Source organism: Dendrobates tinctorius, unplaced genomic scaffold (assembly GCF_039654945.1).
Source record: "Dendrobates tinctorius isolate UK_male_01 unplaced genomic scaffold, ASM3965494v1 ptg000312l, whole genome shotgun sequence".
NCBI lineage: Eukaryota > Metazoa > Chordata > Amphibia > Anura > Dendrobatidae > Dendrobates > Dendrobates tinctorius.
Window position 1 is genome coordinate 4,133,384 of NW_027361979.1, and position 24,816 is coordinate 4,158,199.

Here is a 24,816-nt window from a genome sequence, read left to right on the forward strand (position 1 = left end):
ATGCCCCCTTCATAGGAACCATTCTCAGCATGTCAGAGTATGGTGTGCTGCAATACATGCGCAGCAGATGACATGATTATTAGACGAGCGCACATCAGATGACACAATTATTATGCGCGCTGTGATGCAGTGACCCCTGTGACATCTAGGGGGCGCTGTATGGGACATGTATGCAGGCATTCCTCCATTGTAATAGGGAAAATGGTGAGATGGGTGGGACCAGTCACCTACAAACCCACCCAGGGGCATGTCTGAATGCCCAGGATAAAGCCTGTGTGTGTGGCTGTGTGAAAAAGGACCTTTAGTGAGGTCATAACCACGGGATCCATACCTCACCTGTGGGTGTGGTTATGGACCATATAATGTGCCTGAGGTCTGGTCACATGAGGAGAGTGTATGGACCTGATTTGTTCATGTGGAAGGTCCTGGAAGGCCTACGTGTTGGAAGGTGTGCTACCTCCCTGAAGAGGACATGGAGGCTTTGGACCTGGTGGCCTGTGTGTTGGACGGTTCCAAGTGGGGACAGAAGTCCTGAACAGCACACCGAGAGGCCGTGTTTCCAGAGTCAGTGACGGCTCTGCATTGGGAAGCTACCGCCCGACTGAGGATCTGAAACTGTTAGGCGGCCTAGTGAGCAAGGCGTTGTCTGGGATGGTGATCCCAGTTCGGCAGCTACCCTGACAAACGTGAGTGATACTGACCGAGGTCAGAAAGAGACTGGGTTCAGACTATGGAGCCGGCATCTGGAGCAGGAGTTCCTAAGAGGTAACCCCGGACAGGGGAAAATAACTGTGTTGAGGCTATAGAGCCTGTTTACTGGACATGGCACAGCTGGTGTGGCCACAGGTCTGAGAGAGCGGAGCCCTAATATGAAAACTAACCTGTCTGATGTAAGACTGTTGCGTTTTATGGTTTATGCTGTATAATAAATCATACGGACTATTTAAGTGAAAAGTGTTCCTGGGTGTTGTGAATCCGCTGCCAAGTGAGTGTTCCCCAACACAAAACAGGAGGCGCTACCTTACAGCGCGTGCAACGGATGACATATTATAAGGGTCCGCATCAGATGATCCATACATGATTATTATATGCGCGTATCAAATAACACATTATTATACACACGCATCAGATGACATACATGATTAGACTGGGCGCATCAAACGACACGATTATTATACAAGCGTGCATCACATGATTATTATACGAGCGCATCAAATGACACGATCATTATACGCATGTGCATCAGATGACCCATACATGATTAATATACAGTACAGGCCAAAAGTTTGGACACACCTTCTCATTCAAAGAGTTTTCTTTATTTTCATGACTATGAAAATTGTAGATTCACTCTGAAGGCATCAAAACTATGAATTAACACATGTAGAATTATAGAATTAACAAAAAAGTGTGAAACAACTGAAAATATGTCTTATATTCTAGGTTCTACAAAGTAGCCACCTTTTGCTTTGATTACTGCTTTGCACACTCTTGGCATTCTCTTGATGAGCTTCAAGAGGTAGACATCGGAAATGGTTTTCCCTTCACAGGTGTGCCCTGTCAGGTTTAATAAGTGGGATATCTTGCCTTATAAATGGGGTTGGGACCATCAGTTGTGTTGTGCAGAAGTCTGGTTGATACACAGCTGATAGTCCTACTGAATAGACTGTTAGAATTTGTATTATGGCAAGAAAAAATGCAGCTGAGTAAAGAAAAACGAGTGGCCATCATTACTTTAAGAAATGAAGGTCAGTCAGTCCGAAAAACTGGGAAAACTTTGAAAGTGTCCCCAAGTTCAGTGGCAAAAACCATCAAGCGCTTCAAATAAACTGGCTCACATGAGGACCGCCCCAGGAAAGGAAGACCAAGAGTCACCTCTGCTGCGGAGGATAAGTTCATCCGAGTCACCAGCCTCAGAAATCGCAGGTTAACAGCAGCTCAGATTAGAGACCAGGTCAATGCCACACAGAGTTCTAGCAACAGACACATCTCTACAACAACTGTTAAGAGGAGACTTTGTGCAGCAGGCCTTCATGGTAAAATAGCTGCTAGGAAACCACTGCTAAGGACAGGCAACAAGCAGAAGAGACTTGTTTGGGCTAAAGAACACAAGAAATGGACATTAGACCAGTGGAAACCTGTGCTTTGGTCTGATGAGTCCAAATTTGAGATCTTTGGTTCCAACCACCGTGTCTTTGTGCGACGCAGAAAAGGTGAACGGATGGACTCTACATGCCTGGTTCCCACCGAGAAGCATGGAGGAGGAGGTGTGATGGTGTGGGGGTGCTTTGCTGGTGACACTGTTGGGGATTTATTCAAAATTGAAGGCATACTGAACCAGCATGGCTACCACAGCATCTTGCAGTGGCATGCTATTCCATCCGGTTTGCGTTTAGTTGGACCATCATTTATTTTTCAACAGGACAATGACCCCAAACACACCTCCAGGCTGTGTAAGGGCTATTTGACCAAGGAGGAGAGTGATGGGGTGCTACACCAGATGACCTGGCCTCCACAGTCAACAGACCTGAACCCAATCGAGATGGTTTGGGGTGAGCTGGACCGCAGAGTGAAGGCAAAAGGGCCAACAAGTGCTAAGCATCTCTGGGAACTCCTTCAAAACTGTTGGAAGACCATTTCCGGTGACTACCTCTTGAAGATCATCAAGAGAACGCCAAGAGTGTGCAAAGCAGTAATCAAAGCAAAAGGTGGCTACTTTGAAGAACCTAGAATATAAGACACATTTTCAGTTGTTTCATACTTTTTTGTTAATTATATAATTCCACATGTGTTAATTCAACGCGCGCACGCATCAGATGACACATACATGATTATTAGACGTGCACACGCATCAGATGACACATACATGATTATTAGACGCACGCGCATCAGATGAGCCATATATGATTACTATACGTGCGCATCAAATAAGGCTGCTTTCACATATCAGTTTTTTGGCGTCAGTCATAATCCGTCGGCTTGACGCAGATTGTGAAAAGCTGATGCAACGGATCAGTTTTTACGCCGGATACGACTGACGGATCCATCGCATCCGTTTCGTCCGTTTTTTTTGACAGATCCGTTTTTAAAAACACCCACGGACAGATAGATATGGGATAGATAGAATACATAGATATATCCATAGATATATCTATGGCTATATATCTATGGCTATATCCATAGATATATAAAAAAAAAAGGTGTGGGCTCCAGCGCTATTTTCTGTGCCAGAGGGGGAAAGCAAACGGCCAGGGGCCAATATTTGTAGCCGGGGGGGGGGCAATATCCATGTCCCCCTTTCACAGGCTATGAATATCAGCCTGCAGCTGTCTGCATAGATTTTACTGGCTATTAAATTAGGGGGACCCCAAAAAAAATGATGTAGGGTTCCCCTACATTTTGTAGCCAGAAAGGCTACGCAGACAGCTGTGGGCTAATATTCATAGCCTAGGAAGGGGTCATAGATATTGCCCCCCCCCCCGGCTACAAATACCAGCCCCCAGCCTCCCCAGAAATGGCGCATCTATAATACTTAGCCCCTCTCTTCCCTCTGCCGTGTAGCGGTGGAATATGGGATAATAGAGGGGTTAAAGTCACCTTGCTATTGTAAGGTGACATTAAGCCGGGTTAGTAATGGAGAGGTGTAAATAAGACACCTATCCATTATTAACCTTAGAATAGTAAAGTGTTAAAAAAAGACACACATAATTAAAAATTATTTTAATGAAATAAATACACAGTTTTTGACCAAATTTATTATTCTGCTAATCCAAAAAAGCCCTTGTTCTGTAAAAAAAATAAAATAAAAAACCAACAATATACATACCTCTACACTGTTCAGTCAGGTCCCCCGCTGCAATCCAACACAAGGGGTTTACTAGTTTACAACGGGGACTGGTGCTAATGCTACCGGCCTCATTGTAAACCACTGCAGAATGAATGAATTCATCTCTGCGCAGGCGCCCCGGCTGACCGGAGATGAACTGATTAGCGTGGGAAAGTTTCTGAACTTTTTCCCACGCTGTCAGATCACCTCAGGTCAGCCGGGGACTCCGCGCAGCCTCAGTGACGTCAGTGGTAGTAAGTGAGGCTGCGCGGAGTTCCCCGCTGACCTGAGGTGATCTGACAGTGTGGGAAAAAGTTCAGAAACTTTCCCACGCTAATCAGTTCATCTCCGGTCAGCCGGGGCGCCTGCGCAGAGATGAATTCATTCATTCGGTAGTGGTTTACACGGGGCCGGTAGCATTAGCACCGGTCCCCATTGTAAAATAGTTAACCCCTTGTGATGGATTGCAGCTGGGGACCTAACGGAACGGCGGAGAGGTATGTATATTGTTGTATATTGTTGGTTTTTTATTTTATTTTTTTACAGAACAAAAGCTTTTTTGGATTAGCAGAATAATAAATTTGGTAAAAAACTTGTGTCATTATTTCATTAAAAGAATTTTTAATTAGTGTGTGTGTGTGTGTGTGTGTGTGTCTTTTTTAACCCTTTACTATTCTAGGATTAATAATGGAGAGGTGTCTTATTGACACCTCTCCATTATTAACCTGGCTTACTGTCACCTTTCAACAGCAAGGTGTCATTAACCCATTATTAACCCATGAGCCTCCTCTAAAGTCCATGGGAATAGAGAGGCTAAGTGCCAGAAAAGGCGCATCTTATAGATGTGCCTTTTCTGGGGTGGCTGGGTGCAGATTTTTTTTTAGCCGGCAGGGGGGGGGTGTGTGTGAAACAATGGTCTCTCTCAAGGCTATTAATATCTGCCCTCACTCACTGGCTTTCTCTCTCTGGCGGAGAAGATACCGCGGGCGCCCAAGCAATTTTTTAAACAAATTAACCCGTTAATTTAACACCTACATGTCCCAAATTTTACACACATATACTAATCTAATTAATCTAATTATTAGTCAAATACATATAAAAATCTAAATGAAATGAAATGGTTTACTGTATGTAAACCATGTGTCATATCATGTAGGGTTCTGTAATGATTTTACTGAAGCCGGCAACTGATTTAGCGGCTATTCTGCTATGTAGAACTCTATGAACTATAATAGAGATATATTTACATTTGGTATCTTTATGTTTGACGCATGATATGTGAGAAAAGGTTGAAAAGTTCCAGGGGGCCGAATACTTTTGCCAAGGCACTGTGTTATGAATGGGTCACCGAGGAGGAAAGAAAAAAAAACAACAAGCTAAGTCTCAGAAAACCAGAGAGGTTGGTAACTATGCAGATTGCAGATCCCTGATCTTAACCACACAAATAGCAGCAGTCGTGGAGCGTTCCTACGATGGTCCTAGACGCCTTGTCACAACCGGAGAGCTACATAAGCCTAAAGCAGGAAAATAGGAAAACTAACTGCCCCAGAGCAGACCCCAAAGGAAAGACAGCCCCCCACATGTATTGACAGTGAAACAAGATGAAAACAAAGGCAGGAAAATAGGCTGAGCAAACGATGGGGCCCGACTATCTAGAAAGGACAGGAAATCCACTGTCTGCAATCTGCCAAAAAACCCTACCAAAATAATGTCCAACACGTCTGATAGCAAAATTAACCCTGAAGTCACTAGACTTCTCCCACTATATCAGCACTCTGAAATATTCTGAAACAGAGCAAAAAGAGGCCAATCTAATAAGGGACAAAAAGGCAAATTGGCAAATACAGATAAATAGGAGTGGAAGTTCAGCATAGCCCCAGAAGAGGCAGGCTGACCGCACAAGAAACTGAATTGACCAACAAGCGCAAGTGTGAACATTAGCAAACAAACAAACTTAACTTGAGAAGACTGGAAGAGAGCTGAAGTCCAAAGCCTGAGAAGCAGACTGAATCACCAGCACCAGGATAGAGTGTCGGCTGGCTTATATCCAGTCTGATACTCCAGAGATCCAATCGTTATCCTCCTCATCAGGTGGCAGATCACTACCACTTAAACCAACCTCACTACCTCCTGTCACCACCAGAGGGAGAACGGAAGGAGAACTCTCAACTGGTGGAGCAGAAAATGATCTCATAACAGCACTGTGTGTAATATATATGTATATATATATATATATATATATATATATATTTATTGTGAGGTAGCGCTGTCATTTAAGTAGGGGATCACTCGCTTGGCAGCCACAAAATCAGATCCGGCACAGGTTTTCCATAAACTCAGAACGGTCCATGTGGTTTATTAACCATCATAAACCATGACCAGCAATATATAAACGGCATAGCGTCCATGACAGAGCTTCACTCTGTTAGCAATGTCCAATACGCAGGCTTTTCAGCCTCACAGTTATATCTCACCCACGTCAGGGTCACTCTCATGGCTGCTTCTCCATACTGCAGACATTCATTCCCTCCAGGGAACTCTCATGCACTTGCAGCCATTAAACACAGTGTCCACACGTGCTGTCAGGCAGGAAGCCCTATCTCAGCGGGACCTTCCACACTGGCTACATTATATGGTCCATAGCCACGCCCACCGGGTCACATGACTGACCTCATCACAGGTCCTTCAAGCCTTTACACACTCTTTACAATAGTGCTTTAAACACCCCCCTGGGTGGGTTTGTAGGTAACCAGGCCCACCCATCTCTCTAGTTACCTGGAGACTTCTCCCTTACACATTGAAACAACACCTCAGCAGTATCACTGCTGATCAACACATAAGTCTCCATCCCAAAGCCACCCACTTTGAGATACATAACGGCCATTCAGTATTCTGCCATTCATCCTTTCTCCTGGGACATCCACACAGCGCCCCCTAACGGACTCAGTTGTTACTACACCACTATACAGTGGGGAAAAAAGTATTTAGTCAGTCAGCAATAGTGCAAGTTCCACCACTTAAAAAGATGAGAGGCGTCTGTAATTTACATCATAGGTAGACCTCAACTATGGGAGACAAACTGAGAAAAAAAAAAATCCAGAAAATCACATTATCTGTTTTTTTTTCATTTTATTTGCATATTATGGTGGAAAATAAGTATTTGGTCAGAAACAAAATTTCATCTCAATACTTTGTGATATATCCTTTGTTGGCAATGACAGAGGTCAAACGTTTTCTGTAAGTCTTCACAAGGTTGCCACACACTGTTGTTGGTATGTTGGCCCATTCCTCCATGCAGATCTCCTCTAGAGCAGTGATGTTTTTGGCTTTTCGCTTGGCAACACGGACTTTCAACTCCCTCCAAAGGTTTTCTATAGGGTTGAGATCTGGAGACTGGCTAGGCCACTCCAGGACCTTGAAATGCTTCTTACGAAGCCACTCCTTCGTTGCCCTGGCGGTGTGCTTTGGATCATTGTCATGTTGAAAGACCCAGCCACGTTTCATCTTCAATGCCCTTGCTGATGGAAGGAGGTTTGCACTCAAAATCTCACGATACATGGCCCCATTCATTCTTTCATGTACCCGGATCAGTCGTCCTGGCCCCTTTGCAGAGAAACAGCCCCAAAGCATGATGTTTCCACCACCATGCTTTACAGTAGGTATGGTGTTTGATGGATGCAACTCAGTATTCTTTTTCCTCCAAACACGACAAGTTGTGTTTCTACCAAACAGTTCCAGTTTGGTTTCATCAGACCATAGGACATTCTCCCAAAACTCCTCTGGATCATCCAAATGCTCTCTAGCAAACTTCAGACGGGCCCGGACATGTACAGGCTTAAGCAGTGGGACACGTCTGGCACTGCAGGATCTGAGTCCATGGTGGCGTAGTGTGTTACTTATGGTAGGCCTTGTTACATTGGTCCCAGCTCTCTGCAGTTCATTTACTAGGTTCCCCCACGTGGTTCTGGGATTTTTGCTCACCGTTCTTGTGATCATTCTGACCCCACGGGGTGGGATTTTGCGTGGAGCACCAGATCGAGGGAGATTATCAGTGGTCTTGTATGTCTTCCATTTTCTAATTATTGCTCCCACAGTTGATTTCTTCACTCCAAGCTGGTTGGCTATTGCAGATTCAGTCTTCCCAGCCTGGTGCAGGGCTACAATTTTGTTTCTGGTGTCCTTTGACAGCTCTTTGGTCTTCTCCATAGTGGAGTTTGGAGTCAGACTGTTTGAGGGTGTGCACAGGTGTCTTTTTATACTGATAACAAGGTTAAACAGGTGCCATTACTACAGGTAATGAGTGGAGGAAAGAGGAGACTCTTAAAGAAGAAGTTACAGGTCTGTGAGAGCCAGAAATCTTGATTGCTTGTTTCTGACCAAATACTTATTTTCCACCATAATATGCAAATAAAATGAAAAAAAAACAGACAATGTGATTTTCTGGATTTTTTTTTCTCAGTTTGTCTCCCATAGTTGAGGTCTACCTATGATGTAAATTACAGACGCCTCTCATCTTTTTAAGTGGTGGAACTTGCACTATTGCTGACTGACTAAATACTTTTTCTCCCCACTGTATATCTCTTTCGCTCGCTATCTCAATTACATGTATATATTTATATGTATTCTATGTGTATATATCTATTCTTTCTTTGGTGTTTTAACCTGTCAGGTGCATGCTCAGTAAAAAAAAAAAAAACGGATCCGTCGCCTGCATCCATCATCTGACGGACAGCGACGGATCTTGCGCCCATAGACTTTCATTCTAACAAACGACGGACAGCGACAGATCTTGCGCCCATAGGCTTTCATTCTAACAAATGACGGACAGCGACGGATCTTGCGCCTATAGGCTTTCATTCTAACAAACGACGGACAGCGACGGATCCTGCGCCCATAGGCTTTCCTTCTAGCAAACGACGGACAGCGACGGATCCTGCGCCCATAGGCTTTCATTCTAACAAACGACGGACAGCGACGGATCCTGCGCCCATAGGCTTTCATTCTAGCAAACGACGGACAGCGACGGATCCTGCGCCCATAGGCTTTTATTCTAGCAAACGACGGACAGCGACGGATCCTGCGCCCATAGGCTTTCATTCTAGCAAACGACGGACAGCGACGGATCCTGCGCCCATAGGCTTTCATTCTAGCAAACGACGGACAGCGACGGATCCTGCGCCCACAGGCTTTCATTCTAGCAAACGACGGACAGCAACGGATCCGTCGCTGTCCGATTTTTCGACGGACACAAAAAATCTTGCTTTGTGGGTCGTGTCCGGCCGCAGGACTAAAAATTTCAGACGGATCCGGCGAACAATGGATGAAACGTGAGGCCATCTGTGGCTAATACAAGTCTATGAGAAAAAAAGGATCCAGCAGCATCAGTCGCCGGATCAGTTTTTTAAAAAAAAACGACGGATTGCGACTGATGGCAAAAAACTGATATGTCAAAGGGGCCTAACACATAATTATACGCACGTCTCAGATGGCACATTCATGATTATTAGACGGTCCGCATCAAACGACACATGATTATTATACGCATGCGCATCAGATGACCCATACATGATTATTATACATACACATCAGGTGACATAATTATTACAAACACACACATCATATGACACAATTATTACAAACACACACATCATGACACATTATTATACACACACAATTTACACGACACATGATTACACACACACACCACACATCAGATGACATATGATTACACACACATCAGATGACACGATTACACACACATCAGATGACACATGATTACACACACATCAGATGACACATGATTACACACACATCAGATGACACATGATTACACACACATCAGATGACACATGATTACACACACATCAGATGACACATGATTACACACACATCAGATGACACATGATTACACACACATCAGATGACACATGATTACACACACATCAGATGACACATGATTACACACACATCAGATGACACATGATTGTACACACACATCAGATGACACATGATTGTACACACACATCAGATGACACATGATTGTACACACACATCAGATGACACATGATTGTACACACACATCAGATGACACATGATTGTACACACACATCAGATGACACATGATTGTACACACACATCAGATGACACATGATTGTACACACACATCAGATGACACATGATTGTACACACACATCTGACACATGATTATACATACACATTAGATGACACATGATTATACATACACATCAGATAACATATGATTACACACACATCAGATGACACATGATTGTACACACACATCAGATGACACATGATTGTACACACACATCTGACACATGATTATACATACACATCAGATGACACATGATTACACACACATCAGATGACACATGATTACACACACATGACTACACACACATCAGATGACACATGATTATACACACACATCAGATGACACATGATTACACACACATGACTACACACACATCAGATGACACATGATTACACACACATTAAATGACATATGATTATACGTACACATCAGCAGCTGCTTCCTTCCCCTCTGAGCGGTGAATAGCTCTCAGCTCCTCCTTAGCATTAGCCCTAGCAGAGCAGAGCCTGCAGGACACACGGAGAAGGGCGGTCAGTTCCAACAGGGCAGGGAAACATGGCTGACCACACACGGGGAATGCACAGCGCTCTCACATCTGAGCACTGCCGCAGGGCAGACACAATACAGGCTGGAAGAGCCCAACATGGAAGGAGACGGCTGACCGTTCACCACAGCGGCACACGGAGGAGGAAACGGCCATGTACGTGCGTGGGTCACATGATCCGGTCACGTACGTTACACAGTCCGTACACTGAGCAGTATCTGATAGAAAAGTGCAAATGACATAAACACAGCCACGGAGAGCGACACAGCGAGGGAGGAGCTACGGGAAAGGGGCGGGGCATCAGAGAATCCAGGGAGGAAGAGAACATTTCCAGCCGCCGCCATATTTCCGCTTCCGGCGCATATAGGTCCACGGTGTACGCCTGCGTCATGATGATGAGGGATCGACAGACGTGGTTACCGTACACTGGGGCGAGTGGGGTGTGCCTACACTGTAAGGGCTCCTGGTGAGGCCTCCCTGCAGCCACTACAGTGCAGCCCGTACAGTAGTGAGGGGTCTATTGTGTGTGGGCTCCTGGTGGGGCCTCCCTGCAACCTGTGCAGTAGTGAGGGGTCTATTGTGTGTGGGCTCCTGGTGGGTCCTCCCTGCAATCAGTACAGTAGTGAGGGGTCTATTGTGTGTGGGCTCCTGGTGGGTCCTCCCTGCAACCTGTACAGTAGTGAGGGGTCTATTGTGTGTGGGCTCCTGGTGGGTCCTCCCTGCAGCCACTACAGTGCAGCCAGTATAGTAGTGAGGGGTCTATCATGTGTGGGCTCCTGGTGGGTCCTCCCTGCAACCAGTACAGTAGTGAGGGGTCTATTGTGTGTGGGCTCCTGGTGGGTCCTCCCTGCAGCCACTACAGTGCAGCCAGTATAGTAGTGAGGGGTCTATCATGTGTGGGCTCCTGGTGGGTCCTCCCTGCAACCTATACAGTAGTGAGGGGTCTATTGTGTGTGGGCTCCTGGTGGGTCCTCCCTGCAGCCACTACAGTGCAGCCAGTATAGTAGTGAGGGGTCTATCATGTGTGGGCTCCTGGTGGGTCCTCCCTGCAACCTATACAGTAGTGAGGGGTCTATTGTGTGTGGGCTCCTGGTGGGTCCTCCCTGCAGCCACTACAGTGCAGCCAGTATAGTAGTGAGGGGTCTATCATGTGTGGGCTCCTGGTGGGTCCTCCCTGCAACCTATACAGTAGTGAGGGGTCTATTGTGTGTGGGCTCCTGGTGGGTCCTCCCTGCAGCCACTACAGTGCAGCCAGTACAGTAGTGAGGGGTCTATCATGTGTGGGCTCTTGGTGGGGCCTCCCTGCAGCCCATATAGTGCAGCCAGTACAGTAGTGAGGGGTCTATCATGTGTGGGCTCTTGGTGGGTCCTCCCTGCAGCATCTACATACAGCCAGTACGGAGAGCACAGAATGACAATTGTGCAGAAATATCCTGCAGTAAAACATATAACAGTAGTCAGCAAGTGCTGATGAAAAGATAACAAATACAGGGTATTTAGTCGATACTTTTTTTGCAAAAAAATGTATATCAAGCTGCTTCACCACGTCAAGGTAACCCTATTGAAGCAGTCCCTATCTAATGTATTTAAAACCTGAACATGTGAACAGTGTCTAAATGAACAGGATGAAGATGGGCCGCTTCCTAGTATGGGCACGTGGTGTAAGCCAGCTCTTTATGTGCATGTCACACAAGAGAGGGGTGAGGTCTCTCAGATCATGCATAGGCACGGAAAAAACTGGATTAAAAACGCATGTGACATGCACACATATAAACAAGTCGGTAGGACACTGTTCATACCACCCACTAACTCAAACACTGAGAGCACAGAATGACAATTGTGCAGAAATATCCTGCAGTAAAACATATAGCAGTAGTCAGCAAGTGCTGATGAAAAGATGATAACAAATACAGGGTATTTAGTCGATACGTTTTTTTGCAAAAATGTATATCAAGCTGCTTCACTGCGTCAAGGTAACCCTATTGAAGCAGTCCCTATCTAATGTATTTAAAACCTGAACATGTGAACAGTGTCTAAATGAACAGGATGAAGATAGGCCGCTTCCTAGTATGGGCACGTGGTGTAAGCCAGCTCTTTATATGCATGTCACACAAGAGGGGGGTGGGGTCTCTCAAATCATGCATAGGCACGGAAAAAACTGGATTAAAAACACATGTGACAAGCACACATATAATCAAAGTATCGACTAAATACCCTGTATTTGTTATCATCTTTTCATCAGCACTTGCTGACTACTGTTGTTTTACTGCAGGATATTTCTGCACAATTGTCATTCTGTGCTCTCTGTTTGTGTTTGAGTCAGCAGTGGGTGGTATGAACAGTGTCCTACCGACTTGTTTATATGTGTGCATGTCACATGTGTTTTTAATCCATTTTTTTCCATGCCTATGCATGATTTGAGAGACCCCACCCCTCTCTTGTGTGACATGCACATAAAGAGCTGGCTTACACCACATGCCCATAAAAGGAAGCGGCCTATCTTCATCCTGTTCATTTAGACACTGTTCATATGTTCAGGTTTTAAATACATTAGATAGGGACTGCTTCAATAGGGTTACCTTGACGCGGTGAAGCAGCTTGATATACATTTTTTATACAGCCAGTACAGTAGTGAGGGGTCTGTCATGTGTGGGCTCTTGGTGGGTCCTCCCTGCAGCCACTACAGTACAGCCAGTACAGTAGTGAGGGGTCTATCATGTAAGGGCTTTCAAATTCAAAGAAGCTTTATTGGCAGGACTAAATACACATTAGTTTTGCCAAAGCAAGTGTACAAAAGGGAATAGGGATAAGGGACTGTAGGGATGTTGGGTAGGGGAAAGGTGGATGGGGGCAGATCCAGGATGGGGCTATAGAAGTCCATGGCATAGGGAAGGTGAATGGGGGGCATGGGGCAGATCCAGGGTGGGGGCCATAGAAGTCCATGGCATACCATAGTTCTCTTTCTCACAGTCTATGACATTTGCTCACATACCGTGCTGCTATCTCCACTGCTCTCTCTTCTTCCCCCAGCAGGATATATGTTTTCTCTTCCTCCTTCATGGTGATGAAATCCGGGAAGAGATGTGAGAGTCTCCTGAAGTGAGTGTCCCTCACTGCTGAGTATTTGGGGCACTGTAGCAGAAAGTGGGTCTCATCCTCCAGGGCCTCCTGGTCACAGTGTTGGCACAGTCTTTCCTCCCTGGGCTTGTAGCCTGCCTGTGTCGGCCAGATTCGATGGCCAGACTGTGGGCACTGAGTCTATATCTGCTCCGGATCTTGCGGTCTCTGGGGTCTGGGAGTTTCTCCAGATATGGGGCCAGTCTGTAGTCTCTCTGTAGACTCTGGTACATGGTCAGTTTCTGTGAGCTGATGATGTCGTTCTTCCAGTCACTTACGTACCTCTCCTGGCCTTCGTCTACCATCTTCCTGATTCTGACTTTTGTCAGGTTGTTGTGATTGGTGTTCTGGTCATGTTGGGTTTGGGTGAGCTGTTCCAAGGGTCCTGTTTTTTCTGTTTCACCTACATGTGTCAGTGCTTTACGGTGATGGGAGCTTGGATTGCTCCTACGTAGGTGAGCCCGGAATGACAGTGCCCTCTTTAGAACCGTTAGGTGTAGAGGGAATCTGCCCAGCTCGGCCTGGCAAGCACTGTTGGAGGTGCTCCGATGGACTTGGAGAAGGTGCTTGCAGAATTCCAGGTGGAATATTTCTGTTGGGCTTGAATCCCACCTTGACCAGTCTGGGTACGTGTGAGGACCCCAAACTTCGCTCCCATACAAGAGGATTGGGGCGATGATAGAGTTGAAGATTTTTAACCAGACCCTCACTGGTGGCTTCAGATGGTAGAGTTTCATTCGGATGGCATAGAAGGTTTTTCAGGCCTTGTCTTTCAGGGTCTCTATGGCTTGTTTGAAGCTCCCTGACCGGTGAATCTCTAGGCCCAGGTAGGTATATTTGTCCGTTCCTGTAAGGGCGCAGTTGTTGAGGACAAATGAAGGGTGCTGGTCTGATTTTCTCTTCTGGAACACCATGATGTTGGTTTTCTTTAGGTTGACCAGTAGTGCCCAGGTGGAGCTGAATTTCTCTAAGATTTTCAGGTTGTCTTGGAGGCCTTTCTCGGTTGGTGACAGAAGCAGCAGGTCATCTGCATACAGCAGAAATTTCACCTGCGCATCGTGGAGGGTGAGACCTGGTGCTGTGGAAGATTCCAGAGCAGTAGCCAGCTCGTTGTGGTAAATGTTGAAGAGCGTTGGGCTTAGGCTGCAGCCTTGTCTGACTCCCCGACTCTGCTGGAAATCGGCCGTTCTTCTGCCGTTCACACTGCAGAGGTTCTCGGTGTAGGAGCTTTTGATAACATCGTAGGTCTTTCCTCCTATTCCGCTCTCCAGCAGTTTCAGCAATAAGCCTGGGTGCCATACCGAATCAAAGGCCTTTTTAAAGGCTTTAGTGGGTCCTCCTTGCAGCCCATACAGTACAGTAGTGAATGGTCTATCATGCAGGGGTTCCTCAAGGATCGGTTCTAGGCCCCCTCTTCTCTTTGTATACAGCCCCTATTGGTCAAGCAATCAGTAGATTTTAGTTCCAGTACTATCTCTATGCTGATGACACCCAATTATACACTTCTTCTGATATCACGCCTGCCTTTTTAGAAAACACCAGTGATTGTCTTACCGCTGTCGGGAAAATCATGTCCTCCCTCTATCTGAAACTGAACGTGTCAAAAATTGAACGCCTTGTGTTTCCTCCCTCTACTAACCTACCTATGCCCGACATTGCCATTTCTGTGTGTGGTTCCACCATTACTCCCCAGCAACATGCCCGCTGTCATGGGGTCATACTTGATTTCGAGCTTTCATTCGCCCCCCACATCCGATCATTAGCTCGCTTTTGTTATCTGCACCTCAAAAACATTTCTAGAATTCGACCTTTTCTTACTTTCGACTCTGAAAAAACTCTTACTGTTTCTCTTATTCATTCTTGTCTCGACTATTGTAACTCTCTACTAATCGGCCTCCCTCTTACCAAACTCGCCCCTCTCCAATCCCTCCTGAATGCTGCAGCCAGGATCATATTCCTCATCAATCGTTATACTGATGTCTCTACCCATTGCCACAAAAATGAAAACCTACGTCACTCAAAGTCACAAGGAGATCCAAAGATTCATATGATAATCTATTAATGACCAGCCGACAAAGTAGACATACAGACATCAATTGATCCAACGTTTCGGCATATTTGCCTTTATCAAGGAAGTCTACAGATATACGGATGCTAGCTTGGCCCATGCAAAATTTTCGCACACTGGTCGTCGGGGGTGTAGGCAATTTCAGAAAAAGCAAGCTGGTCAAATGTAAATGTATTTGATGAGATGATGAACACAGACAGGTATTTATATATAAAAAACAAATAAAAAACAAATCTGAACTGAGAAAAGTAAGTTAATGTGTATGCACAATGTAAGTGCATATCAACACATGACCATTAACCAGAGAAAACAAAAAGCAAAAAACACAAATATCCTGAACTAAAAAGTAAAAAATGTATACTGCAAATAATGCATAAAGGTAATAATAAGGGTATTTAGTAAACATAATTTTGATCAAAATAATGTACAAGCCATCCCGCCACGTCACGGCAACCCTTGTGGGACAGTCCCTACTCTAGTATTTAAAACCTTTTCACTTGCCAAGTGGCGTGAATGTGAACAAGGGTCGAGCGGCTGAACCACTAGTAACAGTGTAGGCCAGACTGGATGGCTTTCCCAGCTCAGAAAGAGGGCGGTCACACCCATATATGCACTGAATGCACAATGAAATGAATAAAAAACAAATCTGAACTGAGAAAAGTAAGTTAATGTGTACCTTTTACCTTTATGCATTATTTGCAGTATACATTTTTTACTTTTTAGTTCAGGATATTTGTGTTTTTTGCTTTAGGTATTTATATATGTAGATTGGTGATGCAATAAATTGGTTTGATAAGTAGAGGTCAAAAAATGTCTTTCGGTTGAGGTGCCACCTGCAGGTCATTGTGTCTTTCTGCAGGTTTATGAAAATGAATGTTTAAACTGTATTTAGTGATAAAATCATGAATGTATGGTTCGTTGGGCTCTTTTCTTGCTGAAGGGAGCAAGTTTACCTTTCAAATCGTGTATCATTTGTGTGTGTGGGTCGAAGTAATCACTGAAAAAGCAGTGCATGTATACAAATGTTTGCATATGTAACTCACCTGCAGTGAAGTGTGCAATCCTCCAATGTGCCTGAAATAGGCTGGGCAAGCACTTGAGCAAACTGAAAAGACCCAAAGGCAAATGTTTTGGATTTGTTTGTGATTTCTGTAAGCAGCTTTGTGGTAGTGTGCTTTGGGGTAGTGTGCTGCCACCTGCAGGTAATTTGACCTTTCAAATGGTGTATCATTTATTTGTGTGGGTAGAGTATGAACGGAGCAAGTGTGCAATTCAATAGGCAGTGCATGTTTACAAATGTGTTTGCATATGTGCCTCACCTGCAGTGAAGTGTGCAATCCTCCAATTTGGCTAAAATAGGCTGGGCAAGGTGGAAAGTCCCAAATGCAAATGTTTGGATTTGTTTGTGATGTCTGTAAGCAGCTTTGTGGTAGTGTGCTTTGGAGTACTGTGGTGCCACCTGCAGGTCATTTTTTCTTACTGCAGGTTTATGAAAATTAATGTTTAAATTGTATTTTGTGATCAAATTGTGGATGTGTGGTTTGTTTGGCTATTTTCTTGCTGAAGGGGGCAAGTTTACCTTTTAAATGGTGTATCATTTGTGTGTGTGGGGGCAGTATGAACGGAGATACAAAGTAATCACAGAAAAACAGTGTTTAGAAATAATAGAATAGATAAGACAAAACAAGCAAAAAATATATAATGCACCTCACATATGCAAATACCAAGGGGCTATCTACATAACATACATATATATGAACTAAAGTACTAGCCACTGTAAATGTTCAAATACACTGCTCAAAAAAAAAAAAAAAAGGAACACACAAAAAACACATCCTAGATCAGAATGAATGAAATATTCTCATTGAATACTTTGTTCTGTACAAAGTTGAATGTGCTGACAACAAAATCACACAAAAATCAATGGAAATCAAATTTATTAACCAATGGAGGCCTGGATTTAGAGTCCCACACAATTAAAGTGGAATGTAATGTCCTTAAAGGAAATCTGTCACCTACTTTTGGCGGGCTATTTAAATGAGGTCTGTCCGGTCCAATGGGCGGTGTTTCCGATCTTGGCTGCCGTCCACAGTTTTTTCATGAATAGGAGTAGGTGTCCGCTATCTTTCGCGCGTGCGCTAAGCATTCTTGGCTCACGCACGCGCAGTATGCGTTGCCCAACTGCGGACAAAGCCGAAAAGCCTGACTGCGCATGCATCGGTTAACTAAGCCCCGGAAGTATTTTGCTGTGTTCCGGGGCATAGTTAACCGGCGCATGCAGTATTGTGTGTGGCCTCCATGTGCCTGTATGACTTCCCCTACTGTACAACATCTGGGCATGCTCCTGATGAGGCGGTGGATGGTCTCCTGAGGGATCTCCCAGACCTGGACTAAAGCATCTGCCAACTCCTGGACAGCCTGTAGTGCAACGTGACGGTGGATGGAGCGAGACATGATGTTCCAGATGTGCTCAATCGTATTCAGGTCTAGGGAACAGGTGGGCCAGTCCATCGCTTCAATGCCTTCATCTTGCAGAAACTGCTGACACACTCAACCACATGAGGTCTAGCATTGTCCTGCATTAGGAGGAACCCAGGGCCAACCGCACCAGCATATGGTCTCACAAGGGGTCTTAGGAACTAATCTCGGTACCTAATGGCAGTCAGGCTACCTCTGGCGAGCACATGGAGGCTGTGCAGCCCTCCAAAGAAATGCCATCTCACATTATTACTGACCCACTACCAAACCGATCATGCTGAAGGATGTTGTAGGCAGCAGATCGCTCTCAACGCCGTCTCCAGGCTCTGTCACGTCTCTCATGTGCTCAGTGTCAACCTGCTTTCATCTGTGAAGAGCACAGAGCGCCAGTGGCGAATTTGCAAATCCTGGTGTTTTGTGGCAAATGCCAAGCGTCCTGCATGGTGTTGGGCTTGGGGCACAACCCCCATCTGTGGACGTCAGGCCCTCAGACCATCCTCATGGAGTTGGTTTCTAACCGTTTGTGCAGACACATGCACATTTGTGGCCTACTGGAGGTCATTTTGCAGGGCTCTGGCAGTGCTCCTCCTGTTCCTCCTTGCACAAAGGCTGAGGTAGCGGTCCTGCTGTTAGGTTGTTGCCCTCCTACGGCCCCCTCCACGTCTCCTGGTGTACTGGCCTGTCTCCTGGTAGCGCCTCCAGCCTCTGGGCACTATGCTGACAGACACAGCAAACCTTGCCACAGCTCGCATTGATGTGCCATCCTGGATGAGCTGCACTACCTGAGCCATTTGTGTGGGTTGTAGAGTCCGTCTCATGCTACCATGTGTGTGAAAGCACAACCAACATTCAAAAGTGACCAAAAAATCAGCCATAAAGCATTGGTACTGAGATGTGGTCCCCACCTGCAGAACCACTCCTTTATTGAGTGTGTCTTGATAATTGGCAATAATTTCCATCTGTTGTCTATTCAATTTGCACAACAGCATGTGAAATTGATTGTCAATCAGTGTTGCTTCCTAAGTGGACAGTTTGACTTCACAGAAGTTTGATTTACTTGGAGTTATATTCTGTTGTTTAAGGGTGTTTCCAGGATCCGTCTTAGCGCTTTGGACGGAGCGGAAAACCCGTTCCGTACAAAGCTCCGCACCCTTCTGGCCGCGCGGTGATTCCAGATGTGCTCATTGAACACATCCGGAATCACCGCAAGGTACTCATATCGTAGGCAGTTTACCTTGCGGAGACTCTCTGCAAGGTAAACCAACATGCTGCAGTCTAAAAAGACGCGCCGCATGTCCGATTACGCTGGTGTATCACCCGCGTAATCGGACGCATAGTGGAGACGGGATTTAATAAAATCCCCTCCACTATGCAGGAACATCTGAATGCTGTGGATTAAGCGCTGCGGCAGGACGCAGCATTCAATCCGCAGCTATTCCTGAATGTGGAAACACCCTTAGTGTTCCCTGTATTTTTTTGAGCAGTGTATTTTATATATGACCCAAAAATATACAAACATCGGGTTAATGACCTGAGCTGGGTCCAAACTATCTTGTTAAGAAAGTAAGCACAGAAAACATAGAACGGGATAAATCATAAAAATGTATGTAAAGTGATTTAACTGAAAACATAACAGTAAGGCTACGTGCACACGTTGCGGAATGGGGTGCAGATTTGGCCGCGCGGATTTTGTAAAATCTGCAGGTCAAAAGACCTGCGGTTTACCTGTGGATTGGCCTGCGGTTTTACCCTGCGGTTTTTCATCTCCGCAATGGCGGAGATGGCAAACCGCAGCTGAATCCGCAGAAAGAATTGACATGTCAATTCTTTCTGCGGTTTTGAAACCGCAGGAAAATCGAGCGGAAAAATCTGCACCTTCTGCACTGCGGTTTTTAATATCCATAAGATATTATGGTACTGTACACCGCAGCAAAAACTGCTGCGGATCCGCAGTGGCCAAATCCGCTGCGGAACCGCAGCAGAATCCGCAGCGTGTGCACACCCTAAGAAAGAGTCAGCAGGGACCACAATGTGGAGAAAAAGGGAACAGAGATTATCACAAAATAAGAAATATTCACAATAAGAGGTCCCAGGAAAAAACAGACAAAAGTTTAAGAAAAAGAAAATTTACTAAACCAAACTCAAAAAAATAAAGATAGAAAAGGAACAGGGGAAAACCGTATATAGTTCCCTATATCCGTATCTGTAGAAGTACTGTAGAAAATTTACTAAACCAAAGTGAAAAAAATAAAGATAGGAACAGGGGAAAACCGTATATAGTTCCCTATATAAGTATCTGTAGAAGTACTGTCAAAGACAGGCAGAGGTCAAACCAATGAAAAAAAGGATTGAACCGCACCTGTGCTACACATCAAAAATGAGAACAGGAATATTAAAAAAAAAAAAAAAAAGCCAAAGTGCTTACAAATGCAGAGGGCCTATATGGTTTACCTGAAGTGTGAGGCTGCCAGCGTGCTTCCAGTGATTGCATGCGGTGAAGTGAAGAGAGATGCAGGAAGCTGCCTGTAAGGCTATGTACCCATGTATGCAGAAAATTCCTGACAGAAAACCGGACTCCTTCCCAGAAAACGCGCGTTTTTTTCCGCGCGTTAGTTGTGCAAAAACGCATGTTTTTATGCATTTTTTTCTGTAGTGTCCCCAGTCTCATAGAAAATAGTTAGAAATGCGGATTTTTCCACGAAATTAATGAGCATGCTGCGTTTTTTACCGCGGTGCATTTTTTTCGCAGAAAAAAAGCGCATCAATATGCACAAAAAGTGCAGAATTCATTAAAATGAATGGTATGCTTCTTGTAAGCGTTTTTTAAGCGTTTTTACTGGTAAAAGCGCGAAAAAAATGCTTACGTGTGCACACACCCTAAATATCGCGCCCGAGGCCGCCGTACGGAGATACCCGAGGTGAAAAGTGAGGCCTGCGTGTGCGCAGTAGGTAATCTGGAGTCCATTGTGCTTACAGAGAAAGAAAATCAAGTGTGTATGCGCCGTTGGCGCTAGTGAACAGAGAGAGATACCAACCTTCCAGTGTCCCAGTTAAAGAATGCATTGGAGACAGTAAGATGACCAAAAGGGGGAAAAAAAGGAGATAAATAATAAAAATATAAAAAAAAGAAAAAATAAGGACCAGAAGAGGGGAAGAAAGGAAAGAATAAAAGGATAGGGACCAATAGGATTATTAGAAGTGAGAGATCAGTAACACAAGAAGGGAGTGGAGAGCGACACTCTGGGGAAACGGTAAAAATGAAGAATATTGCATTCTTAAGGGAATCTAGAAGACAAATAGCCTTGATTAGTATACCATATTTAAATGATCACAGGGCATACAGATAAATTTCATAAAACAAAGAATAGCTCAATAAGGATAAAGAATTATTTCTATAGAGCTTCATATTCCCTATTCATCTCAAGTGTAAAAATCCAGAAAGCCTCACGCTCTTTAAGTTTATGTACTCTGTCACCGCCACGTCTAGACTGAGCTACATTTTCCAGGACTTGAAATCTTAATTGAGACACAGTATGCCCTGCTGTGATAAAATGTGAAGGCACCAGCAGCATTATGCACTTAAAACGGATTGTTGATTTGTGTTGGGCGATGCGGTCTCGTATATGCTGGGTGGTTTCACCAACATAACCGAGACCGCATGGACATTTTATAAAATGTACAACATAAGTAGAATCACAAGGAAAAAACCCTTAATAGGGAAAAGTGTACCTGACCTGGGGTGTGAGAAGGTGTCCCCTTTAGGCTATGTGCACACGTGCAGATTTTATGCGTTTTGCTGCATTTTTTCGCCGCAGCAAAAAACATAAGCAACCCATTGTATTCAATAGCATTCCGCACATGCTGTGCTAAAGCTACGTATTTTTCCGCGGCGGAATTGCATCACTGAAAAATATGCAGCATGCTTATTCTTTTTGCGGAATCGCGGGAATTCTGCACGCATAGGAATGCATTGTTCTGCTTACTTTCCACATGTGGCTATGCCCACCATGCGCAAAGTAAGCGGAAAATGTGCGGATGGTACACAGGGTCTGGAGGAAAGGAGATTCTCCTCCAGGCCCTGGGTAGCATATCCCTGTAAAAAATCGTGATTTTTCTTACCTTCCGGCGTCCCCCGCAGCGTCCCCAGGTCTCAGCGATGCTCCCGGCAAGTCCCGTTCCCAGTGATGCCTTGCGACAATGACCTGTGATGACGTAGCGGTCTCGCGTGATGCTAGTTCATCTGGGGTCAATACGATTCACCCTATGTGATTTTGGTAATGACTCTTTAACATGAGATGGATGACAACTAGAATAATGCATAAGCTATTTTCATCAGTAGGTTTAGTCAATGTCAAAGTGACCATCCTCTCATTGTAACCAGAGTATCCAAAAAATTAACACAACGTAAATCTTTGTGTAATGTGAAGGTCAAATTCGGAATTTGGGTATTGATATCAAGGAAAAATTGCATTAAAGACGGTTCATCCCCATTCTATATGATAAAGATATTGTCAATGAATCTCTTCCAGTATAAAGAATGTTTAAAAAAAAAAAGTGCATTGGTATAGACATATTTCTCCTCCAATGACGCCATGTTACCGTATGGGGGCGCTACATTAGAACCCATCGCTGTATCGACCTTCTGGACATAAAATTGGTCTGAAAAAAGAAAATTATGAGTGAGTAACAGATTCAATAAGGCCATACAAAAATCTTTTTGAGCAAGTGAAAATTGTCATGGACACCGCACTGCACTTGCTCATTGAGCCAGTGTGCGTGTCCTGAGTAAGACAGACTGTGCTCAGAGATACCTGTGGAGCAGGGAAGCAGCGGTGAAGATGCGTGCTTCAGACCAACAGGACCTGAAGCACGTGACTGCTGGGGGGGCGTGGCCTGAGCTCCAGATACCTAGGAGCTGTAGGAAAACTAGAAGGGTAACTCTGGGACAAAGTTATGAAGGGACAGGGACATAAACCAGATCAGGCTGGGGTCAAAACACGAGATAGCACGACAGTACCAAAGGATGAGACAGAACGGATAGTCAGGACGTAGCAAGAAATCAGTAAACCAGAACGGGCAAACACACAGTACCACGACATCAGGCAAACTCACAACGAAGAGACGGACCGGGTCAATACCAAGCAAGCAACAAGATATCAGGCACAAGGCACACGCACGCAAGGGGTCAACTAACTCAGCCGAAGGCAGGAGTAAAGCTGACACTGGACCTAGGTCGAGTGGCAACTAAATAACTGCCATCTGCCAGAGAGAGGAAGAAGCAATTAACCCCTGTCTGACCAGGATGGGTCAAAGACAAAACCCCGTCCTGGATCATGACAAAAATTCTGTGTATGTATCAAGAAAAATGCGGACAGCCTCCATACCCCTAGTATGATCTATATTGGTATAAAGACTATTAACGTCCATTGTAACCAGAATACAATCATTAGGAAGCTCATTGTCATTCATTACACTGGTTACCCATCCACTCCAGAATCCAGTACAAACTTATTACCCTCACCCACAAAGCACTCCATGGCTCAGCACCACCCTATATCTCCTCCCTTGTCTCAGCCTACCACCCTACCCGTGCCCTCCGTTCTGCTAATGACCTGAGGTTAACATCCTCAATAATCAGAACCTCCCACTCCCATCTCCAAGACTTTTCACGTGCTGCACCAATTCTTTGGAATGCATTATCCAGGTCAATATGATTAATCCCCAATCCTCACATTTTTAAGCATGCCCTAAAAATGCATTTGTTCAGACTGGCCTACCACCTCAACGCATTAACCTAACTATCCCTGTGTGACCCATTCAAAATTTTTGCCATAACCAGGCTCCTCGCATCATGTTCTCACATGCTTTAAGCATTTGATAGCCCTCCATGTCTGTACTGATACATACTTAGGCTGATAACTGGTTCATGCAGCATTACATGAACACTCGATTCTTACACTATGGCTGGTCCCAACAATGAGAGCAATTGTTACCATCCACCTTTTGTGTCTCCCCTTTTTCCTCATAGATTGTAAGCTTGCGAGCAGGGCCCTCATTCCTCTTAGTATCTGTTTTGATCTGTGTTTAGTGTTATGCTGTAATGTCTATTGTCTGTCCAAGTCCCCTCTATAATGTAAAGTGCTGCGTAATATGTTGGCGCTATAGAAATAAAATTATTATTTATTTATTTATTTTATATGTGGGCTCCTGGTGGATCCTCCTTGAAGCCCATACATTTCAGCCATTACAGTAGTGAGTGGTATATCATGAATGGGCGCCTGGTAGGTCCTCCTTGCAGCCACTACAATAGTGAGGGGTCTATAATGTAAAGATTTAGGGTATGTGCACACGCTGCGGATTCACCTGCGGGTTTTTTCCCGCGGAAACGCAGGTAAAACCGCAGGTAAAGTGACCTACGGTTTTGCTGCGTTTTTGCCCTGCGGTTTCACACCTCTACTATGTTAAAGGTGTGAAACCGCAGCAGAATCCGCAGAAACAATTGACATGCTGCGGAAAAAAACCACAGCTTTTCCGCAGGTAAAAAACCGCAGCGTGAGCACTGCGGTTTTGAAAACCCATAGGCTAACATGGTGAAGTACCATGTCTGCGGAACTGCTGCAGTTCTGCAGGGCCAAAACCGCAGCGTGTGCACATAGCCTTAGCCACAACCC

General features: G+C 44.9%; 1 protein-coding gene across 3 annotated transcripts in view; it reads right to left on the reverse strand.

The window, feature by feature from the left end:
• The window catches only part of BRPF3 (bromodomain and PHD finger containing 3), a 139,453-nt gene extending 128,667 nt beyond the window's left edge, over positions 1-10,786 (reverse strand). For all 3 annotated transcript variants that reach the window (XM_073561053.1, XM_073561051.1, XM_073561052.1), the window contains exon 1: positions 10,364-10,786. The gene's annotated coding sequence lies outside the window, so the exon portion shown is untranslated. The remainder of the gene's footprint in view (positions 1-10,363) is intronic.
• Positions 10,787-24,816: the final 14,030 nt, after the last annotated feature.